This window comes from Cavia porcellus, unplaced genomic scaffold, assembly GCF_034190915.1.
Source record: "Cavia porcellus strain 051 isolate PalLab524CR breed Dunkin Hartley unplaced genomic scaffold, mCavPor4.1 scaffold_13, whole genome shotgun sequence".
Lineage (NCBI taxonomy): Eukaryota > Metazoa > Chordata > Mammalia > Rodentia > Caviidae > Cavia > Cavia porcellus.
Window position 1 is genome coordinate 16,167,190 of NW_026947496.1, and position 22,668 is coordinate 16,189,857.

The 22,668-nt window shown below is 42.8% G+C and overlaps 1 protein-coding gene and 1 long non-coding RNA gene across 2 annotated transcripts in view; both read right to left on the bottom strand.

Moving 5' to 3' along the window:
• The window catches only part of Nedd9 (neural precursor cell expressed, developmentally down-regulated 9), a 171,799-nt gene extending 171,221 nt beyond the window's left edge, over positions 1-578 (bottom strand). Inside the window, exon 1 of the mRNA XM_063259879.1 lies at positions 408-578. The gene's annotated coding sequence lies outside the window, so the exon portion shown is untranslated. The remainder of the gene's footprint in view (positions 1-407) is intronic.
• Positions 579-2,797: 2,219 nt separating this feature from the next.
• On the bottom strand, positions 2,798-7,305 carry LOC134478402 (uncharacterized). The gene is made up of 3 exons (XR_010051022.1): positions 7,234-7,305; positions 5,372-5,498; positions 2,798-3,392 (listed from the first exon to the last, which is right to left on the bottom strand). It is a non-coding gene; the product is annotated as an uncharacterized LOC134478402 (long non-coding RNA).
• Between the last annotated feature and the right edge of the window lie 15,363 nt (positions 7,306-22,668).

Genomic DNA, 22,668 nt, shown 5'->3' on the forward strand with positions numbered 1-22,668 from the left:
CATCCCCAGAAGCACTGCAAGTGATACCCACCTAAGTGATTCTCATCCACCCTGTAGAGCACTAAGAAGATTTAAGAGAAGTGAAAGCTTAGCCCCGCCCAGGTAAGGTCTGTGTGGACGGCAGCAAGGGAGGAGGAACCTTGTACTCACACACCAGGAAGCCCTGGCCCAGAAGACTGAACACATAGAAATCAAACGGAGTTTTAAGTTGCATTAAAACCAGCACCTGCAGGTCCACTCCAACGAGACCTGGAGCCACACATTCCCGCCTCAGGGTATGTGGAACCCTCTCTTTCCCAGCAGAAGGGTGTTATCTCCAAATGTTGAACACCAAGTCAGGAAGTGAAGGTCTGAGTGACTCCACCCCTTCCCCCAACGCAGGCCACAGCAAGTGGCTGAGAACTCACCCAGAGCAGAGCCACTGCGGATGGCCGTGCCATGCTCCCGGCCTGGCCTTCGTGTCCTCTCTCTGGGTGGGCACACAGGGTGTGACAGCTAGGCCTTGTGTACTGTTATGCTTCCATGTCACTGCAGCAACTGGGCTTGCATCTAAAGGCAGCTGTGAGCATTTCTGTACTGGGCAACCGCGAATGTAGGATGTGAGTGGTGTATGTTTGTGTGGGGTTTTCCTTCCGGTTGCTGTGAGGTGATGCTGTTCATTTCCTGTCTGGGCCTCTTTCTTCATCTTTTTTTTTTCCCCTCTGTCAGACCTTCTGATACGCTGAAGACATTTTGCAATTTAGGGATAAGAAGTCCACATCTTATGGGCCCATTCATTTTTTCCAGAAAGCTGAGTGATCTTTAAATTAATAGTGCAATGAAATTCTGTTGAAATGTCTTTGTCTTAGTGGTATAGGCATCACTGAGGAAAATAATAGGGTACATAAAAGCCAAATGAATTGAGATTTTGCATTTTTAAGAGTTCAATTTGTTCTAGAAGTTTCTAGATGGGTTCTACTATAGATTGACATGTTCTTTCCTATGCTGAGTACTCACTGAGCTTGTCCACTGTAGCAGACCAATGCCAGGGCTCAGTAACAAATGGAGGCTTTCCTGTTCGTGCTGTGGTACAGAAGCTTAGGTTTGTGTGTGTGAAAGGGAATTTGGAAGTCACTCAGCCCCCAAGCTTTTGTTGTCTTCTGTAGTTTTCAATAGCAGACGGCGGTGGACAGGTTTTGAGTTGAGCCATCAGGACTTGAACTCTAACTTTTAAACACTTTGTCTTTCTGTGCCTAAGCACCCTCATCTGCAAAAGGGGAACAATCAGAAGAGAGTTGTTGTGAAACGTAAATGATTTAGTGTCTGGCGTGAATCAAGCAAGTACTATGGAAGTGTTTGCTGTATTTTTAGTGGCAAATTTTTCCTATTATCAGCTGAAATGTTTGCTTTTTATCCTTGTCCTCCTGATTTTTCATTCCTTGCTGCTGTCTCAGAAATGGCTTGGGCACAGAGTGGACAGAAAGGAGAGAAAGGTTTCCACAACCAGTGCTCAGTGATATGCTGAAGACACTTTGCAATTTATCCACAACAAATTACTCCATCGTGTCTTGTGCTTCGGCTCCTGCTGCTCTGTCACCAAGACAAGGAAAGGGCTCTCTAAGTCCACTGCGTCACCTGCACCTCATGTGTGTAGTATCCTTGGGATGTGTGTGTGTGTGTGTGTGTGTGTGTGTGTGTGTGTGTGAGGGGATTGTACTCAAGTCTTGTGCATGCTAAGCATACACTCTTATCATTGAGCCACAAAACAGCCCCTCTTGTGTTGCTTGGTTAGTTTCCTGAAAGATTTTGCTGAAATTCAGATCCACATCTTTCTGCTAGGTACACTGATATGAGTCTTGCTAAAGAATATTCCACCCATGAAAAGGTGGCACTTCAAACAAATAAAGAAACATACACTTGACTCCACACTTTGCACGGTTGGACCTTGTAAATACATCAAAAACAAGAACATCTATGTCAATTACCCTCCAAATGGTTCATCTGCAAGGAAAATTGACAATATCAAGACACTATGGTTTATTCTTTCTCTCTTCCTCTCCCCCTCGTAAACCAAGCCTGAATATATGCTATGTATTAGACTCTCTTCTGGATTCCAGGTAGAAAATTTCTATTTCTATTTTGCAAGGCAAAGTCTTCATACTAAATTGATGGAGATAGAAGAAAAGTCCAGAAAGTACATGTTTTATGTAATAAAAGCATTTTTCCGTTATATTACCAGGCAAGGAATTATTTTCTTTATCAACCACTTAACTTTGATATCCAATATAAATGTACAGATTTTAGAAAATACAACTTACCATTTTGTAATATAATTGAATATTAAAGCCATCAAATTTTTCTGTAAATCTTGATGGTCTGGGCACACTGAAAAAGCTCAAATCGGGCTTGTATTTTATCAGGTACTTTAGTTTTACAACTTTATTATCTCTAATTCTGTTTTTCACATATGTGGCTTTTTTTTCTCACTTTCGCTGCCTGGTTCTCCTACTGCTGAATTTTTGAGAATGGAGAGTGAGTTTATCTTTTAAGTAGCTAAATGAGTAGCTAAAATTTTTATTTGAAAATTATTTTAGAAAAATATGTTAATTATTTTTCCCATTTGGAAGATGCAGGGTTTCTTTGTCTGTTTTTTCACTTATAACTTACATATTTTTTTCTTTGTCTGTTTGCTTTTCTTTTCCCTGTTTGATTAGTGGCAGATTATGGTACATGTCAACATTTTTGACAAGCCACAGATGGTATGGCAAAAAAACAAACAACTTAATTTCTAATCACTTTATTCAGCAAAGACAGTGTTTACATTTTCCTCCTTATTTACGCAGTCTTCTAGATGGCTTTAATTAGCTTGGTGGCATCTTCTTTAGCTGGAATCTTGATTAATGTCACAGAATGCTTTATAAGTACCTGCTAAGCAGTAGCCAAACCCCAGACAACTGCTTTGAATCGGTCATGGATGTTTGGTCTAAAGAGCAATCGTCATGAGGCAGACATGAGGACAATTTCAGATTTAAGAAGCTAAGAAATCTGTAGCCAAGGTATACGTGTGTATTTGCAGTTCCATTTCTTTGACTTGTTTCCTTCCATGGCTGTGGACAGTATTAGCCATGGGGAATCAGCTGCCCACTAAAGAATCTAAATGAATATAGTACAGTAGCTCTAGTTGGTTTGGCTAGCTTTAAGAGCAAAAGTCTCTGGTATTTTAAAGCACGCCTCAGTCCCTTCTTGGGAATGGGAGTTGGCCTTGTGATTTTCACATATGTGGCTTTTTTTCTCACTTTAGCTGCCTGATGTTAGGGCATCAGAACTTCAAATGATCCAGTTTATTTATCCACTCAATATCCATGTACCTAAAGCTTCTCCTGAGATTTCCTGGACATTCTTGATACATCAGTCTGTAAGACAAGAGGCACACTCTCAAGAATATGGCAGTTTATTTGAAAGCTACCTACTAAGATAACAGTTCTTAGTAACTGGTTCACTCTGATTTTAAAAACACTATTAAACATGCACAATGATACATGAATAAAACTGAATGAGAACCAGCTCTTTCCCCGAGAGGTTACAGTCTAACAGTGTTATGGTGTCACTGGAAATTCACCTGTGGGAAACTTAATCTACAATTCATATGTCATGGTGTTTGGAGGTGGAGCCTTTGGGAAGTGATTAGGTTGTGATGAGGTCATGAGGGTGAGGCCCCTAAGATGAGGAAGAGATGATATAGGATAGGTCAAAAAGAGATAAAGAAAATCATACTTTTAAAATTATATTTTGACCAAAATTGAAGCTTCAGGATAAAATTAAATGTCTCCCTTCCCCCCTAGGAACCTCATTCCAAGGATTCCCGAGAGTCTTAAATATACAATAAAACTATAAATTGAGCCTGTGATTTAAACCTTCAAATTAAACCTGTAATTTTCCTCCTGCAGACAGCCCTGCTAAGTGGACAGCATATCTCTAAATCTTCACACATGCAAATGGCTTGCTCTCTAACCTAACCCACATCCTAGGTATTTTGAGAACACCCCAAGCACACATAGAAACTCCTAGCCCAGACCAGAATGCATCTCATTTGCAGTTCTCCCACTTCCTCTCTGAGTGTACAGTACTTTCTGCCTAATAAGTCTTTCTCTGATGCTTCCTGAAATGCTTTTCTGTGACATAAGTCAACAGTCCTCCAATCTGCCCTGTGGGTAGAGTGAGTGAGGTCCCATCCCTTCCTGGAGACTCCATCTAATGATAGCAAGATCCGGGCCAGAACACTCTCTCTGTCTCACCACATGATGCACCACAAAGCCTCTCCTCACCAAATGCTGGAGCCACATCCTTGGGCTTCCCCGTTTCAGATCCATGAGCCAATAAACTTTTGTTCTTCATAAATTACCCAAGCTCAAGCATTTTATCGTAGTACTGGGAAACAGGCTAAGAAAGAAGACGTGGAAGAATAGTTTCATGTTCCTCTTCTATTAAATTGTCCCTTGTGATCTCCTTTTCTTTCTTCTACAACCGAGCCCCTGATTCTTTTGCCTCTCCATCAGCAGAATCTCAGTCCATCAGCAGAGTTCTGGAGCCTCCAGCCCTGACATTGCCGGAACCCGTCATCTGCACTTTCAGCAGCACATACAACGCTGATTTCCTTGCTCTTGCTCCCCTCAGTGTTTGTTTACCTTGATCATTTTCAGCTTTGGGCAGAAGAACCCACTTTCTCTGCACAGCTACCTGGACTCACTAGAGAAAGTAAACAAAGGCCAATACGTTTCCTTCAAATTCTCTCCTAAGAACCTCAACCGCGATCCTCCTGCTCTGCAAGGACCTCGCTACCCACCAGGGCTTCTTCAACAGGCAGGAAGAAGAAGACATCAAGGTTTTCTCTCTCTCTGAAGCCGTGAGCTCAGCCCTTGCCTGATGTTTGCCTGAGATGAGAGCCCTTAATGTGAGAGGGCATCAAGGATCCCTCATGGTACCTGCAGAATCTCCCTGACCCTTCCAACCTGCTCTCTGCTTATTCACCCATCCTCTGAATGTCAGCCGAAGCATTACCACCTCACCCACAGTGACAGTCATAGCTACCATTGTTGAAACTGTGTGCTCTTAGGTGGAAAATGACATTTGCAAAGCTGAAGCCATTCTTCCAGGTTACAGAGTAGCTCTTTGAAGAAATATGAGTACTTGGAAGAGCAAAAAAAAGAAAGAAAACAGTTCTTAAAGCAATCAATAGCAACTTTTAAGACACTCTGATTTCTTGAAGCATCCTTTTCATTCAAGCATTTGGCAAGCACAGATTTCTTCATGATATATATCCTGTTCACCAAACCCTCCTCTTTTGTTTGTTTATTTTTATTAGTTTGTTGTTTTTTAAAAACACCAACATTACCAGATATGGTGGTCCACAACTGTAGTCCTAGCACTTGGGAGGCTGAAGCAGGAGGATCTCAGTAACTTCAGAGCCTGCCTGGGCTACATAGTGAATTCATGGCCAGCCTGGACTACATAGCGAGACCCTGTCTCAAAAAAAAAAAAAAAATACTGTATTTAACATGATAAAAAAGAAATCAGATATAAACATTTGCATTTAAGTATTATTAGTGTCCCTTAATATTTTTACAGTGCTTATTGTATAATATACACACAATGAACATAATTACATTTATATACAAATTAAGTACTGGAAATGAAAATCTGTTTTTTGATATGTACATCTATTCAAAAAAAATCTAAGTTCATTATTTCTGAACACCTACATATTTAATTTTTAATTTTTAAAAGAAAATCACCTACATTTTCTTGCTAAATTTTGACTTGCCAAAAACTAATTAAGAAAAATCCATCAGTGTTAATTTTTCTAGAATTTAAAAATCTACATGTAACACATTTATTTTGTGAGAAATTAAGATTTCAAGTCAAGTTTAAGTAGCAGCTGATCATCAGCTCTCTTTCAAGTCCCTCGCCACCCTACTTTCCCCAAAGAAAGTCCCAGCTCTGTGGGATGCAGGCCTTCTCCAGAGCTTTGCACAAATCCATGTGACCACCGCCCCTGTGCACTCTTGCCCTTGAACCTGAGACTGAGACCACTAGGCTTCATCGCTGCGGGGACTCGGAAAATGCCCTTCAAATGGCACCCAAAACAGTAACCTGAAGAAAATGTCTTATTCACCATGCTGCAAGGAAAGAAAGCATTGCTGCTTCCAACAACCGAAAAGTTCATTTTCTAAATATTTAGGAGTAAACATTTACATCCAACCTGTTACCTCCGAGTAGTGATTCGCAGCTGATACCAATGTTGTCTCACCTTTGGATAAAGTGAATTTACCCCTTCATGCCTACATGATCACATCACTTAAACAAATCAAGACATGACTCCTCTCCTTACCTACAAATATGTGCTGTCCTTGACCATGACCCCAGTCACAAGGAATGGCCACCTCACTGTCATTATTTATACCCACTTTTCTCTTCACAGTGACTGAATCTTTATTGCTCTGTTCCTCCATCTGGCTCCTACCGCTATCCCATTTTGTTTTTGTTTTTGAAACAAGGTCTTATATGTAGTTCAGACTGGTCTTGAACTGACTGTGTAACCCAGGCTGGCCTTATACTTGCTGACCCCTCCTGCCTCAGCCTGCTGAGTGCTGGGATTACAGGTGTGTGCCACCATGCCTGGCATCACTAGCCCATATCGACAGATTCACATTTTTAAATTGAAGATTTTCTTTTACTGATCCTCAGGAGTTAAAATCCCAGCACTGGACGAGTATGTTGGTACACACCTGTAATCCCAGCACCCAGGAGGCAGAGGCAGGAGAATTGCTGTGAGTTTGAGGCCAGCCTGGGCTACAAACTGAGTTTAAGTGCAGCCTGAGCTACATAGTGAAACCCTGTTTCAAAAAGACAAAAACAAAACAAAACAAAAAACTAACCCTGGTTACTGTGTAGTCCCTTTAGTTTTTATATAATGATTTCACTCAAAGACAATAGCAGTTTGAAAAGGGAATCCTACTTGCTCCTCCTCTTATTTTAAGCACAACTTTTTCTCCCACTTTAACCAAAGTTATGTGTCCACATTCCAGGGGAGCCTCAGCTCATCTGGGTTCCAGCTGCCCCCCTCCTCTTCCTCCTGCACCCAGTGTCCTAAGAGTACAGTCCACCCTGCAGCTCCACACCAACCCTTCCATCCTCTGTCCTCACTCCATTCCTTCTGTCCTGATGTCCCATCCCTGTCCCCAGCAGTCCTCTGACCTTGTCTTGCTGATGTCGTCTTGGTAATCTCAATGATGAAACCTTAAGAGTGACCATGTTTTCTGCTGCATTAGAAGTTTGGTCCCTTCCTTCCTCTCATGCCCCTGTTTTTTCTTCAGAGGAAATGATTCAGCCTTGGTCCACCTCCTCCTCCTCGTTCCAGAACACCGACCCCTATCGGGGTTGTTGGGATCCCTCTCTGCCACATCTGCTGGGGCGCTTATCCTCTTGAGACCAGGGTCAAGCTTTCTTTCTGTGCCCTTGTCCTCCATGTATATAATTAGTCTCCAAATCCTAAAGCAGTTCCCACCCCTGTACACAGTGCTCTTAAATCTAACCAGGCACCAAATTCTGTTCATTTTAAAGTTATTAAAATCTCAAACTTTATGGACCCAATCAGTCCCTTCTAGGTACACCCTGGTCATTACCTTAATTTAGACTTTTGATGCTTGGGTTTTTCTGATTCCTGGTTGTGACAGGCCTGTCCTAATGTCCAGTATTTAGAGGAACACATGGCAGTTGCAATGGCCCATGTGCTTGTGTCCCTCCAAAGGTCACCTGCTGAAACTTAACCTCCAGAGCAGCCATCTTAACAGGTGGCTTAGATCATGAGAGCTCCACCCTCATGGCTGGAATTAGTAACTTTATAAAAAAGAAAAAGAAAAAAAAAAAAAAAAAAAAAACAACGGTTAAGGGAGCTGGTTTGCCCCTTCAAGCTTTTCAGGACACAGCCTGAAGGCACCATCTAAGAATCTGTTGGTGCCTAGATCTGGAACTTCCAGTCTCAGAAGTATGAACTTTAAGTTTATGCTGTTTAGTGGACACCCGCTGTTGGTTATAGCGCTCTGCGAGGACTAAGACAGTAAGTCCTGGGGAGATGGTAATCGACTGTCCCCCCAAAATGAGATATTTCCAATGGCACATTTCAAATTCACCCCATCGTATCCTAACTAAAGATCTCCACTGACCCTGCTGTCTACAGAATAAAGCTGAAGTGGCCCGGAGAATGGAGATCCTCGCTGTCTGCTACTGGTCCTACCTGGCCCTTGCACCTTCTCATCTCTCTGCCCTGCTCAGGGTTCCCTTGTCTTTCGTGACTGCTCATCACTGTGATGCTGTAAAGTCTGCCTCCCTGCCACATCTGATGATGTCTTTCAAGGCTGCAGTTCCTTTCCTCCCTTCTCTCGGTCACCAGGACTTCTGCAGGTGTTTATCCCATAACATCGCAGTGAAGGGCTCTCTCCCCTGGACTTCGAGGCTCTTGAGGGCAACATGCTGATGCTTTTTCATTTGGGGGTCAAACTAAGCATTTTCCAACATCGTCCTTGGAGTTCCCTCATCAGAACCACCTGTGAGGCTGCTTCCAAATGGAGGAGCCCCCAGTCCCTCTCCTGAACCGGGGGCCTGGATTTCTCCTAGGTCTCCTAGGTCATTCTTATATGCATGAATACTGGCAAGCACATTTACAGTGTTCGACAAATATTTACAAAGAAAGGCGTGATGAAAGTACTGCTATCTCTATTCCTGAAATATCTGCTCTATTTCCTTCATTCCTCTGGGGAGGGGGGTCGTTTAGCAGGGGACAGGCCCAGGGATTTGGCTCAGGATAGATCAAAGTGACCTAATGGGAAACAGCTTTGCATTACTCTCTAACCAAGTCATGCAAAGTACCCATTGTCCTGTCCAAATGCCAAATTACATCTAGGGTCATTCCAAGTCCGGAAGATGGTTGGCTGTGATAAGGACCTAGAAATTCTTGCTCAAGTGGGAACTGGTATTTGCGAGCATACTCTGCATTTTTAACTCACCAAAGGCAAGTTATTAAGTTTAAGTGGCTCACAAGCCTCTTCTAATGAGCCCCATGGCTCCATTTGTTGTGCTTCTCATCGGTGTGGGTAATTCCTGACAGTTAATATCCCTCCCTGATTGACAGTGGATAGACTGTAAATGGGCCGTGAAGGCTGTGAGCCATTTGAAAGTTGGCAAGCCTTGTATGGGCCACCAGGTCTCTAATCCGGCCTCTTAAATATCTTAAAAGTTTAGACTCCAGCTTGATATCTGTTAATGCACTGTGCCAAGTTTAATAAAGCCTTTACAAAATATGCATTGCATGGATGACCTCGGAACTACACAAAGTATACTAAAAAAATGGTGAGATGTATTATTTATCAAAGAAACCATTTTTAAAAGTACAAATAGATTCTTCAATCTCACTTTTAGATATCTATCTTTAATCTATCTGTCTTTAGAATTTGAAATCAGTATCTTGCACTCCTGTTTATGGCAGCATTATTTCTAATAGTCAAGGTGTGGAACTTCCCTACGCTTCCATGAACTGTGCTACAGGTATACAGTGGAACATCATTCATCCTGAAAAGAGAAAGAAATATTTTTTAAAAATATTAAACCACATGGATGAAGCTGGAGGACATTGTGCTAAGTGAGATACATAGCCCAGGCCCAGAAAGACAAAAGCCACATGTTATGTGTGGACGCTAAGGCCCCTGGACTACAGAAGCAGGAGGAGAAGGGAGGTCTCCAGGGAAAGAAGAGCAGGGAGAGTGAGGAGACCTTGGTCTAAGGGCAGGAAGTTGCAGTTAGACCAGAAAAATAAATGATATTGAGTCAAGGAGGTGCATATTAGTTAGTTCGACTCCATCATCTCACAGGGTGGCCCTGTATCAGAATTGCAGTGTGCCCCATAATTATACAGGGGCATGATTCATCCATAAACAAAAAGGGGAGGAAAGCGCATCTATTAAAAATGTAAAAATACACTGATACCCTATATAGGCAAGTTCACGCATGTACTTGAGAGATGAAAAGGAAACTAAGGGCAGCCCGCATGACCTGAAGTCATCTCTTGTATTTCCCTTGTCGCGGTGTTGAGACCAGCGTTGCTTCCAACAGGAGGCAAGATATGGACGGGGACACATCAGCCCCAGATGGCTGGGAGGATGCCATGGCTGGGTGGCACAGTGGAGGAGGGTGTCTATTTTATTTCAGTATATAGCACTAGTTCTTTAATACCTACATTATCTTGTATTTCATAAGTAACTTATGCTTGTTGTTGAAACTGGATTTAAAAATTTTTATAGCTAATGTTGCATTGAAATATATATTGTTTTAGATACACACACAAATATATATATATATATATATATATATATATATGCATGACTTAATATAATGTTTCAGTTTTCTACTGCTTCTATGTCATTACCAGAAACTGAATAGCTTAAAACAAAAACAACACAAATTTATTTCCTTAAAGCTCTGTAGCTTGGAAGTCCAACACAGCTGGGCTAAAGTTAGGATGTTGGGGGTCTATTTTCCTCTTCCAGAAGTGAGGAGAATCTATTTCCTCAACTTTTCCAGCTTCCAGAAGCTACCACATTCCTTGGTTCATGGTCACGGGCCTCCATCTTCTCAGCCAATAATATTGGCTCTCTGATTCTCCTCCTCTGGACCATGGCTGGGAAACATTCTCTCTGCTCTTACAATCCATGTGATTGGACTGGACTACATAGATAATAGAAAACCCACCTCAAGGACCATCAGTCACATCCACAAAATACCTTTTTCCATGGAAGACCACATGCTCTCAGGTTCTGGGTACTAGGACATATCTGGGACCATTATTCTTCGATATGTAGGGAAAACAAACAAAGAGTTCATGGAGATAAACTGACTTACCCAAGGTCCCAAACCTCTATATTAATAGAGTCATTAATGATATAGGGGAAATATTATAAACTCTAACCTGTTAGATATGCCAAGTTGGTGTTCCCTAAAATTGAAGAATGAATTCCAAGGAACAACAGAGGTTAAGAGTAGGAATTATTTATTGAGTGGGAGAGGCACAGTTCCTGAGAGATAAGAGGGCCTGAGTGGATTGCCAGTAAACCCATTTAACAGAAGTTTTATTGAGAAAGTCATGAGGTGGGTACAACATGGGTTAAAGCTTTGATAACTAATAAGATTATGAGTATAGCTGTATAGATACAACATTGATCCAATTGGGAAGCAAGTCACCAGCATGTGTGCATGGAAAGAACAGAGAACGTCTCAGAAAGAGATGAGTCCATGGGTCTTGGTCGCCCACCGAGCTGACGGATGTCTATCTAGACTTTATTGGACCAGGTGTTACCACTTACCTTATCCCTTGGGGAGGCATGTAGGCCTGGGTCGTTATCTTGAGGCTTGGCCTCCAACGGATGTGCCTCTGGCTACAGTTGTAATGTGTTTTTATCTTCTGTATTGCCTCTCTTAAGGCCCTAGTCCTGTCTGACTGCCTAACTTAGTTGTGTATAACAACATTAGATCTATTCATCCAACTGTTTCAGATCTCAAGATTTAATGCTATTAGGCTGTACCTAATGGAAATTTATAGTACAGAGGATAAAAAGAACTGCAAGAATTTGAATGAACTTTGAATTGAGCCTGCCAGAAACTGGAACTCCAGTCCCAGCCTACAGACCTCACGGGCCATCATAAGCAGCCATCCATGGTGACGGAAGAGGCCTCTGCCCTATTCCTCCTGCCTCTCTTGACCTGTCTCATTCCCCAGCTACCTCTCTCCAGTGTCCCTCCTTCACCCTTTGGTTTCCCTCATGGCTTCTACAGTCTCTTCTCACGGCCCTCTTCTCTCATATCTGGACCTTGTGGCCATTCATATCTCTGCCTGTGTCACCTGAAGTTCCTTAACAGGAAATAATTGATACAGTTTGTGGTAGCTACAGGGCACTGGCTAGCCTTACATAGAAATGATCCATGAGAATATCTTACAGGCTACTCCAACAGTTTATGGATGGCTATCTTCAAAAAACAACTCTTAACTGGAAATTATCCCACTTACTTGAGAGAAAGAGGCTTGAGGATTAAAAGTTGGAGGCCAGCCTGGACAACTAAGCAAGATCTTTTCATAAAATAAAATAAAATAAAATAAAATAAAATAAAATAAACTACTAACTGGCCTGCAGATGTAGCTCAGTGGTGGAATGTCTGCCTAATATTCCAAGGCCCTGGGTTCAATCCTCAGCATGAAAACAAATAGCAACAACTACAGAATATTTTACGGTTGATCACAGAATCAAACCCTACAATCTGTATGTGAGAAAGTGAGAGAAATTGAGAAATAACTGTACTTTCATCAGTAAAATAGAATTTAAAATCTATTAAAAGGACAAAGTCATTACATAAAGGGGTCAATTCCTAAGGACAATAATCGTAAATATCTGTCCACCCAACAGCAAAGCATCTAAATGTATTAAACAAATATTAATACGAGGTCTAAAGGGAGACGCTGACTGCAGTGCCATTCTAGTGGGAGATTCCGACACCCCACCCACAGCGTGGAGGAGCCCTCCAGACTGACAGTGGATAAAATATCCTGGGATTTAAACTGTGCGTTAGACCAAAAAGACACACGAGGAATTCTGCTCGCTAGAATTCATGTAGGGTGGCTGCTCTCTGAATTGGGCGGGGAGCAGGGAGTTTGTTCCCAGCATACCCCTCTGGGTATTGAAGATGAACCTTAGCCGGGAGCCACAAAACTGCAGGAGGAGGAGCGGCAGGAGGGGGAGAGAGCCAGCCTGGAGTCCAGTGCTGACGTGAGCACTGGAAAACAGGTTAGGTAACTGTATTCAGTACTTTTAGACTCTAATTGTGCTCTTCAGTAATGAGGTCACACAGGCTTATGAAAGTTCTAAAATTGTACCATTTTAACAGTAACCAGGGCCTCAAGTTGCCCCCACAAACCACACAAGGCCCTGCGTAATAAGGTTTCAGAACAAGAACTCTGATGGTTTTCCACATTTTCCTCTCATTGGTTTCTCCAGCTCTCTGCTCTTGGAAACAGGAGAAGTAATCTCCTTGCCGGGGAGGGACTGAGTCTCAGCAAGCTCCAAACGAGAGGACTCTCTTGGGTGCCTGAGCCCTGCCACCCCCACCTTCCTAGTGGAAGAATCCACTGTGACAATCTCATCTGGTATTTCCCTCAAAAATGTGTCTGTGGTCACAGCACAGAGATGCCAGCCCAGATCATAGACCCGGCCACCTCCCGAATGAGAGTACGTTCTGGGATGGTTTTAGTTTGAACCTTGGTAACTAGGGCCAAAAGTTGATTTCAGTTTTAGTTAACGTCATGGGTAGAAGTGGCTGTGGGATGGAAGACATGGCACACAATGTCCCTGTGGCCCCACGCAGCCGTGATGGGAGGCTGCCGTGGTGCATGAGACCAGGGATTTCTCTGTGTGATGTGTGACATTTCTCCCTCTGCTCTGCTTTTTCATTTGCTTTTTTCTTGTTTTCTTCCTCTTCTTTTTGTGGTGCTGAGGATCCAGTCCAGGCCTCCTAGGACTGGGAGTTGCTTTCCCACTGAGCTCCATCCTTAGGCCCGATTGGGCCTTCTCAAGAATTATGATAACAGGGATTCTGAGCTTCCTACATATTATAATAAGCAATGCAATTCATCAACTTGTACAGTGAAATACATGACTGTCTTCACATAGTCCATCAAAACATATTTTGGCAGTAATTATCACTTTTAGGAGCTAGGAATCGAATGGTTAAAATATACATTACTATAGTATATAAATTAAATGTTTTGGCTCTTAATAGTGTAAACATGAAACTTAAAATGGATTGGCTAATATTTATATTTATATCTCACCAAGCATAAATAGAGTGAAATATGGTGGCCCTAGAGTTGGTTAATTCAGCAGTTCCACAAAGGTCTTTAGATCATCTCTTCTCAAGTTCTGGGTTTCTCCGTGATTGTAAAGTGACTGCCATAGCTCTGGGAAGTACGTTCTCAAATATCTGCATACGCGAATCAGTATGTAAAGCCAGAAGGCAGACCGTCCCCTCTTTCAGTGCCTGTGCCTTCTTCTTCTAGAAGCTTTTTCCTTCCAGCTCTCACTTCTCAGCAGATATGCCCAAGTCTTAAGAGGCCAAATTGTATCACAAACCAATTCTTAAACTAATAGACAGCAAAACAAATGAAATACTTATAATGGGCTTTGCCGGTCTAATTTTGTTTCTTGGCATTGAGAAAGGGCCTGGTCTTCACACAATTCAGGCCTCTTAGGAGAAAGAAAGGATTACTATTGAATAAGAAACTGGCAGCAGCTGAATGAAATGCCCCAGGAAGGAAGTGTAAAAATATTCCCCTGGACCAGTGATGGGGAATCATTCAGCGGCGAGGGCCCAAACTGCAACCCCAAACCCACTTACGCATCACAGAGAGCCAACACTGCAATTAAACCTGAATTCTGAGCTTTAGTTTACAAAAGAACAACTCACACATTACCATCCTTTATCTTAAAAACCAGTGACGTGTATGCCCCAGGTGCGCCACCACCATCCGAGATGTTAGTGACCTCATAGTCAAATGACTGGCCTGTGGCAGCATTGCCCGTCAGTGTTGTAAGATCCACGCATGTCAATTCCCACACAGGTAAAATAGGAAATCAGACCTACTGGAGTCCTCTGAGGGTCAAATATGTTAGTTATATGTGAAATACCTAGCCCCGTACCCGGACCACAGGAACTACCCAACAAATGCCATTCCTTTTCCCAGAGCCCTCTGGCAGCTGAGGCTGCATCATCAGATTACTGACAAGATTGGCACGCCCTGTGGTAGAGGGAGACACAAGGGCTCCCTGGAGGACTTAATGCCATCACAGTTGCTAGAAGACACCAAGTTCCCCCAAAACATTTTTGCTAATCCCATTTCTTTCTCTTACGTTTCAGCAGGATCAATTACCCATTACCCTTGGTAATTTCTCTCTTTCTTTCATTCTACCTTATCCTCTGAAGTGACTTCTCCTGGCTTTCTCCCTCCTCCTCTACAGCAACTTCTCCTGTTATAGAATCTCCTCCCTTTTTTTCTTCTCTCCGCCTCCTCCTCCTCCTCTTCTTCCTCCTCCTCCCTTTCCTCTTCTCCCTTCTTCTTGCTTTTGTGGATAGGAGGGAAGCCATCAAAGGATACTGAGAAGAACAGCAGGCAGAGAGGACGGACACCAGGCATGAGGGCATGGGGTCCTGAAAGCCAGGGGAGGGCAGGATCCAGGAGAAGGAGAAAATGTGCCATCTGCTGACAGAAGAAGTGTGACAGCTGCTCCTGTGGCCTGGATGTGTCCCCCGAAGTTCACGTGTTGGAAACCTTAGTCTGCAAATTTACACGTTGATGATATTTGGAGACTGGACTTTGGGGTGACACTGGGTTTCATGAGGTCACAAGGGCGGGCCCCACGGAGGCATCGGTGGCTTAGTGAGAAGAGGAAGGGACCCCTGAGCCGTCGCACTTGTGCTCCTGCTCTGTCTGGCCATGCGATGCCTCCACCTTGCTATAATGTGACACCAAGACCCTTGACAGATGTTGGTGCCACACTCTTGATGAGCACGAGCTCTACCAACCTCTCCCTAAACTACCTGGTCTCGGGTGCTTTGATCTAGCAACAAAAAACCAAAGAAATTGGAGCTGAGAGCAAAGTGATGTAGAGGTCATGGGTGACCCAGACAGCAGACAGAGCGGGGTCAGAGGCAGCGGTGTGGACAACTCTGCGAAGGATCTTTGTGGTAAAGGGGAAAGGAATGGTGTGACTCCAGTGGGGTGGAGTCCAAGGAGGCTTTGTATTTATTTATTTTGATAAGAGATCTAATATGCTTGAATGATAAGATAAACATTCCTAATAGAAACTACATGGACTCTATCACTTAGCTCCACCTCCCCCCCCCCAGCTGTTTTAATCATGCAGTAGCAAAGGGATATAATACTGTTGAAAGGGGCAAAGGTTTGGAGTCCAGAAATGAAGACAAGTCTGCCTTGCCAGGTGTGGGCGTGTGAGTTCACGCACGTCCTCTTCCCCACACTTCTGCTTTTCCCATGCAAGAGGAAGTTAAGTCATTAGCCAGGGCTGACCTATCTGTAAGGGGGAGAGGAGGGTTTTAGGAGAAACATCAGGGTGTGAGAGCGTGGGCCCCAGAGCAGAGACTGTAAATGGACTAGACAGTTGGGAGTCATCCCTGGCTCCTCAATGGTTGGGGACCATTTCTGTCATTTCTTCTCCTTAATGCCTCTTGACTTTTTCCTCCTTAGTGCAGAGGTTCACCACTTTTCACTGAATGGATCCACTGTACTGTTACCCTTCAGGTTATCTTCCTCACTAAGGCGTAAATTTTTCGAGCTCGTCTCAACAAACACTGGTGACATCCAACGTGGAAAATTTAGATCAATAACAGAACTATCTAGTGCCTTTGAAGAGCTTACAGAGAAGCATAGGATAATATTTCCCATTTTCTGAGACTGAAAATACAGGGGAAAAAAAACCATTTTTAGAGGAAAATTATTCATTCAGTTTTGAACGTTATCAACTTGTGATGCCTATTCAAGAACCAACTAGGAATGTTAAATAATTCAGCTGGTAAATATTTTGTGGCCCAATATTATCCTATTAGTAATGTGTGAGTAAGGGTCAATTTACATTTGATTCATCAGGTCTTAATTAGAATATGGACCACAATGCAACGGGCCTAGTGCCAGGCTTCATAATCCACAGTCCTAAGGAAGTCCCAGGTGATGCTCATTAATCCCGATCCACAATCTTCATCTTGAGAATGAAAGGTTAAATGACAGGACCACGAAGAAAAGTTTTGCAGTGTGCTAATTGTGTTAATAATAGGGGAGCTGCATGAGCACGGGTTAGCAGGCAGAGTAAGGCAAAACCATGGAGATGTTCCCTCGGCAGGTCGAGCAGTGTGTGTGTGATTCTGAAAACGGTGGGGAAGCTGTGAAAAGATTTTGACAGAGGAACGGCTGGGTCTCGTGCAGAGTGCTTCTTGAACACTAATGCTGTGTCAACACTGGGCAGCCGAGGTGCTGCAGTGGACAGTGATGCAGCTACCAGGGGCCTACATGATGGAGGAGTTGGATGGAGGAGTGTAAGAGAATCATTTCGGACTGTAGAAGTGCTTAGTAGATACATTAAAGTGTCATGTGATTTAGCCTGGGGACTGCTGGCCTGGGAGGTGATGTCTGAGTCAAGAACTCAGCAGGCAAGAGAGCTGGTGGTGCAAGACTGGGGAAGAGCATTCTGGGCACAGGAAACCACAGGGCTGTGGTGTGGTGTGGAGACAGAAGCAGGGAGGGAGGCTGAGGCTCACTGAGGACTCATCAAGGCAGCGTGACCAGAGTCTGGTGAGCTGGAGGGGAAACGCTGTGAGATGAGGTCTAGACACCAGCAGCTGAGCTGGGGAGGGACACTGAAACCTTCAATGAACAGTTTGCATTTCCTTTTAAATGTGAGAACGAATTAATCTGAGTTTTGCAAAACAGAACACAGACTACTGTGTAACAGTTAGCGGGGAAGTATGGGTTCTGTGGGAATGCTCAGAATGGTTCATTAGAAAGATGTATCTGTCAGCAATGAGCGAAATGGCTTGGAGAGGAAAGACCAGCTCTTTTGCAATCCTTTGCAATGCAACTGACAGCTGAGGAGGGCCTGAGGTGGGGAAGTCAGAGTCCTCCCAAATGAGGCCAGAAGGAAGTGAGATACAAGATTCAAGTAATAGTCAACTCTTCTGAGCCCAGGCATGGAGGGCCAGTAGCATCTTATGAACTCTTTCATTTAATCTTCTCCATCTCACAAGCCTGTTCTAAAAATCAGTATCTGGAGTTCTAACACTGAAAGAGTCATCCAAGAACATCTGCTTGTCAATATACAAATACGGTGATGCTTAAATTCAGGACAGGTTAGAACTATTGCGAGGTTTCCACTTCCCTCTGCCAAAAAGAGTGAGGTTTCAGGTGCCGGCATAGCCCTTCCTTACACTTTGAGCCTCTTCTTAGATGGTGCCGTGAACTTACAACCAGGGAAACAGGTTTCAGGATGAATCCACCTTCTCAACACCCTGTAGCAAGGTCACGACGGTGCCGCCCTCCTAAGCACACTCTGCAAATCTTTTCTACACTTAGTGGGAAATGTTGCCTTGAAATAGAAGGTAAGGCAAACCTGGAGGTACTATGTCAGATGCAATCTTCATATGCATCTTAATGTAAATGAGTTTCAGATCCTCTTGAGAGGAGCTTTTGGCTGGGAAATAGTGGACATTCTGGTCCCAGAGTAGGGGGCAAAGGGCTTAGGGGTGTTGAGTGGGGAAGGTGAAAGGGGAAGGAAGTGGCTTAAGCATTGTACTTGGCTTCCTTCACGTGTTCATCCAGGCCAGTCAACAGCTCCACCCTCCCCCCCTGAGCAGAGGGCTCCAAAAATGCTAAAGCACAAAGGAAAAAATGTGGCTTTATAATTTAGCACTATTTGGACTGATTGTTTAGATTCTAATGGGTGCAGGACATCTGGATGGTGGCCTTACAGTATGTGTTACATTAAAGAGGAAACTTTGATGCACATTTTTTAAAAAATCAGTTTCTTTTGGTGTAGCTTCTGCGCAGTGTTCAGCCACTTCTAGATCAGAAAAGCTTTTGAAGGCCCAGGGAAGCTGTAGGCATAGCCGGGACAATGGTGCCCTCCAGGTCCAGTTTCCTAGAAGCAGACAGATGACAGAAATGGAAGCACCCATGAATGTCCTTCTCTGCTTCGAGACCTGTCCTGTAGGTTCTCCCAGGGGCTCTTCATTTCCCTCTGGCTCTCCTCGCCATCTCCAGGGTTGTAAGTGGCTGTCAGGTGGTGGGGGTTGTCAGCACGCCTTTGCCAGGTCATCTGTGTAGTGGCAGTGATGTTTCACATGACCAGCTTCGAGCATGAGCCAGGTGTTTCACAGAGATCCCTTCATTTGCGGCTCTCAGCACCTTAAAACACAGATCTCATTCATATTCTCATTTCCAGACAAAATAAGTGACTCCTAGAGATGCTGGATAACTTGTCCAGAATCAATAATGCCATGATTAAAATCAGGTCACCGATTCTAGAGATCACATGTTTGCTATTATGGGGCTAAATAACATACGTATTTTATCTATTTGTTTGTTGATGGGTGTCTAGGCCTACATCGTATCTTAGTTATGAGTAGCACTGCAATAAACATAAGCATGGACATGCTGAGTTTATTTCCTTTGGACACATATCCAAAGGAGGACTGCTGGATAACATCATAGGTATATTTTTAGTTCCTTGAGGCATCACTATAAGATTTTTCATAATGACTACATTAATTTACATCTCCATCAACAATGGAGAAGGTTTCCTTTTTGTGCTTTTTTTTTTTTTTTTTTTTTTTTTGGTAATAGCCATCCTAATTAGGGGGAAATGGTATCTTTTTATAATTTTGATTTGCATTTTACAATGGTTAAGGATCAGGTTTCTCAGAAGAGCACTATTGATTACGTTTTGGATATTACTACTTGAGATACCTGTGAGAGACCAAAGTGGCAATGCTGTACGGTATAACTGACCTCCATTGGGTTACTGCTGTGTCCCACACTGTGCCTCTAGTAATAACAATGGGTGTGAGAGGTACAATCTGACTCATTCATAATATCTTGACTCCCAGACTACAATGTCTGATTCACAGAAACACCATGGGAACCTCCCTTCACCAATCAAATTCCTTCTCTTAATCTGACCAGGAAGAAGTAGGACTTTTATATGCTAGCTGAAGAGCTGTGAACCTATAAATTCAGAGTTGTTGATAACTATGCCCCTCTATTGGGATTCTATTGGTTTGAAAAAATGAAAATGATATACAAGAAAGAAGAGAGAGGCAGATTAAGAACACAAGAACTTCCTTTCTGCTGCCTGCTGTTTGGTTATATAACCTGAGAGTCAGACTCTATTTCTCTCTTCTATGTCTGTGTCTCTCATTGTGTCTCATTCTGATCTACCTAATTTTTAGGGAGACCTTCACATATAATCATGACAGTGCCAATAATCTAAGTAAACAGTAACATTCATAATCTAGAACTCAGAGAGAGAGAGAGAGGGAGAGAGAGAGAGAGACAGAGACAGAGACAGAGACAGAGAGACGGAAAGAAAACAGAGGGGCACAGAGAGAGAGAGAAAATGGAGAAATCTTTCCTGGGGATGTATTGCTGAGAATTGTTGAGATAAAATTTGAAGCCAGGGAGTGGACAAAGTTATTGGAAAACAGAGGACTATTGAGACCTAAACTTGAAGGACTTCTAACTACAAGACCAGGAGAGGTGGATGAAAAGCTCCCACGAAGGTAGAGAGAGAAATGACTCAAGTCATTAGAGAAAAACCAGTGGACTGCAGAGCTCCAGAACCCAAGGGTGTCCTAACGAGGTGGTGGTCAACTGTGCAGAATGTTTGAGAGAGGAGAAATTAGAACTGAAAAGCAGCCAGAAGAACCGGCAGCACAGAAGTTATTGCTGCCTTTACCATGAGCAATTTCAGTGAAGGAAGGGGTTAGAAGCCAGTTGGCGTGAGCTGAAGAGTAAATGGGTGTGAGAAAGTAAAAACCAAATATAAAAGCAATTCTTCTGGGAATCTTCTCTATAAAATGGAGAAAATGGAAAGGTCGGTGACTAGAGAGGGAGCTCATAAGTGAATATTGAATTTTTGGATTTTATGTTTGTGTTTCAGGATGAAAGAGACTAAAATAAAATCATATTTAAAAGATCTATTACAGCACAAGGAAGAGGCAGATAATTCTGCCTGTTTGAAAAGAGAAAGGTTTCTCCACCAAGATGATTTTGAGCTGAGTCTTGACTAGCAAGTAAAACTTCTCCAACGGAGGAAAGCATTATAAACAAAAGGATGCAAACACACAGTGCTAGAGGACGATTAACAGCTTGGTAGATGGAAATCTTGAGTTTGGGGGACCCTGTTACAAAGAAAGGAAAACCCACACTAGGTCTTTCTGAACTTTTTTCTTCTCAGTTCCACCTTTAAAATAAATTAGGTTTGGCTAGATTATCTTTAAGGCTTATTCAAATATTAAAATCCACAACCACAGCGATCTAACTTGAATGTTTTGTTAGATTAATAATAACACTCTCCAAAGTGGATAATCCAACATAGATGTCTCCTGAAACTCTGCTTTAATTATGCATGATGAGGAGTTTCTAGGAAGACTGGGGGCTCAGTCCAAGGTGGTTCCCTTAGAAAACAGTAGCTGTGAAGTATCTCTGAAGTCTACTGAGTTTGACCTCAGAAGTTCACATGTACTATGTTGTTTAATACATTTGACATGGTTTTATTGTTGGTATCCCTTGGTATCTCAGGAAGGAAGGACAGCTTTAGATTTAAATATTTTCTGGTAGCTACTTACAGAAACTGAGGTAATTCCTGTAAACACTTGCCTCCTGCTCTCTGAGTCTCTATTTGCTCCCTCACATCCAGTTTTGCAGAGGCAGGTACTGAGCACCAGGTCTCTGCAGAGGAAAATACAGTAGACGCTGGGGATGGGAAGAGAGAGCTTTGAGAGTAGCCTCCCTGACTTCACTGATCTATGGAAATGTTTTGAGCCCGAGTATTAAGTAATTGCATTGTAAGCCTTAGCATTTAGCTTCTCATATATCATATTATTCATATCCACTAGGCTGTATGAATTTTCTTTTTATACAGAGAGCGAGTAAGAGATATAAAAAGCCATGTAAATGTTTCTGTAAGAGAAAAAAGAAAAGCAACCCACATTAATTGGATTCTTGGCAAAGGACTGAGAAAATGTCCCAGAACTGATGAAGCAAGTTATTTTTAGACAATTTTGCTCTAAAATATGTTGGTTCTGTGAATGAGTTCATAGCACATACCACAAACTACTTTGGCTTGGTCCTTTGGAAAAAAATCTCCATTTTTCCTTTTTATTATGTAATAAAATAAAATGAGCAGTCTCCCAGTGCTGTCTTGGAAGCATTCCTCAGTTGAAAGCTCTTTTTTGTCAGCTTATCTACGTGTTTGCTTTCCTTGGAGCCCTTTGCTCTACTTTTGTAACCTAAAGACATTAATAGCCGTTCTTTCCACCATTCATTAAGTATTTTAGATGTTTCCACTTTTAACCCTTGAGCTCAGTCTTATGATTCATCAGATTTCCTATGCTACCACCCTCTGGTGTGTATACGTGGTTTTTTTTTGGATGAAAAAGTTAAAGACTAGCACTTTACATGGCATTGGACAGGAAGAAGGATTGAACCACTGATAGTTGCATAGATCTGTCCTTGTGATAAGAGATCTCCTAGTGATTAGAAGACCTCACCTAGTTAGCCCTAAAATGAAATGAGTCCAGATGGTGCCAGTAGGAATTAAAGGGATTGCATGGTCCCAGAGCAAACACAATACCTGTCTTCGGGGATGCTTTTAATCTCAGAGGTAAATGAGGGAAATGGGGTTTTTGGAGGCCTAGTTACACATTCCCCAGTGATTACAGTTCCAAATGCTTGTGGCTTACAATGACTGTTTATCAGATACTAGAAATGTAATCTAAATCACTGAAGGATTACAAAGGTCTGCTGGAGTC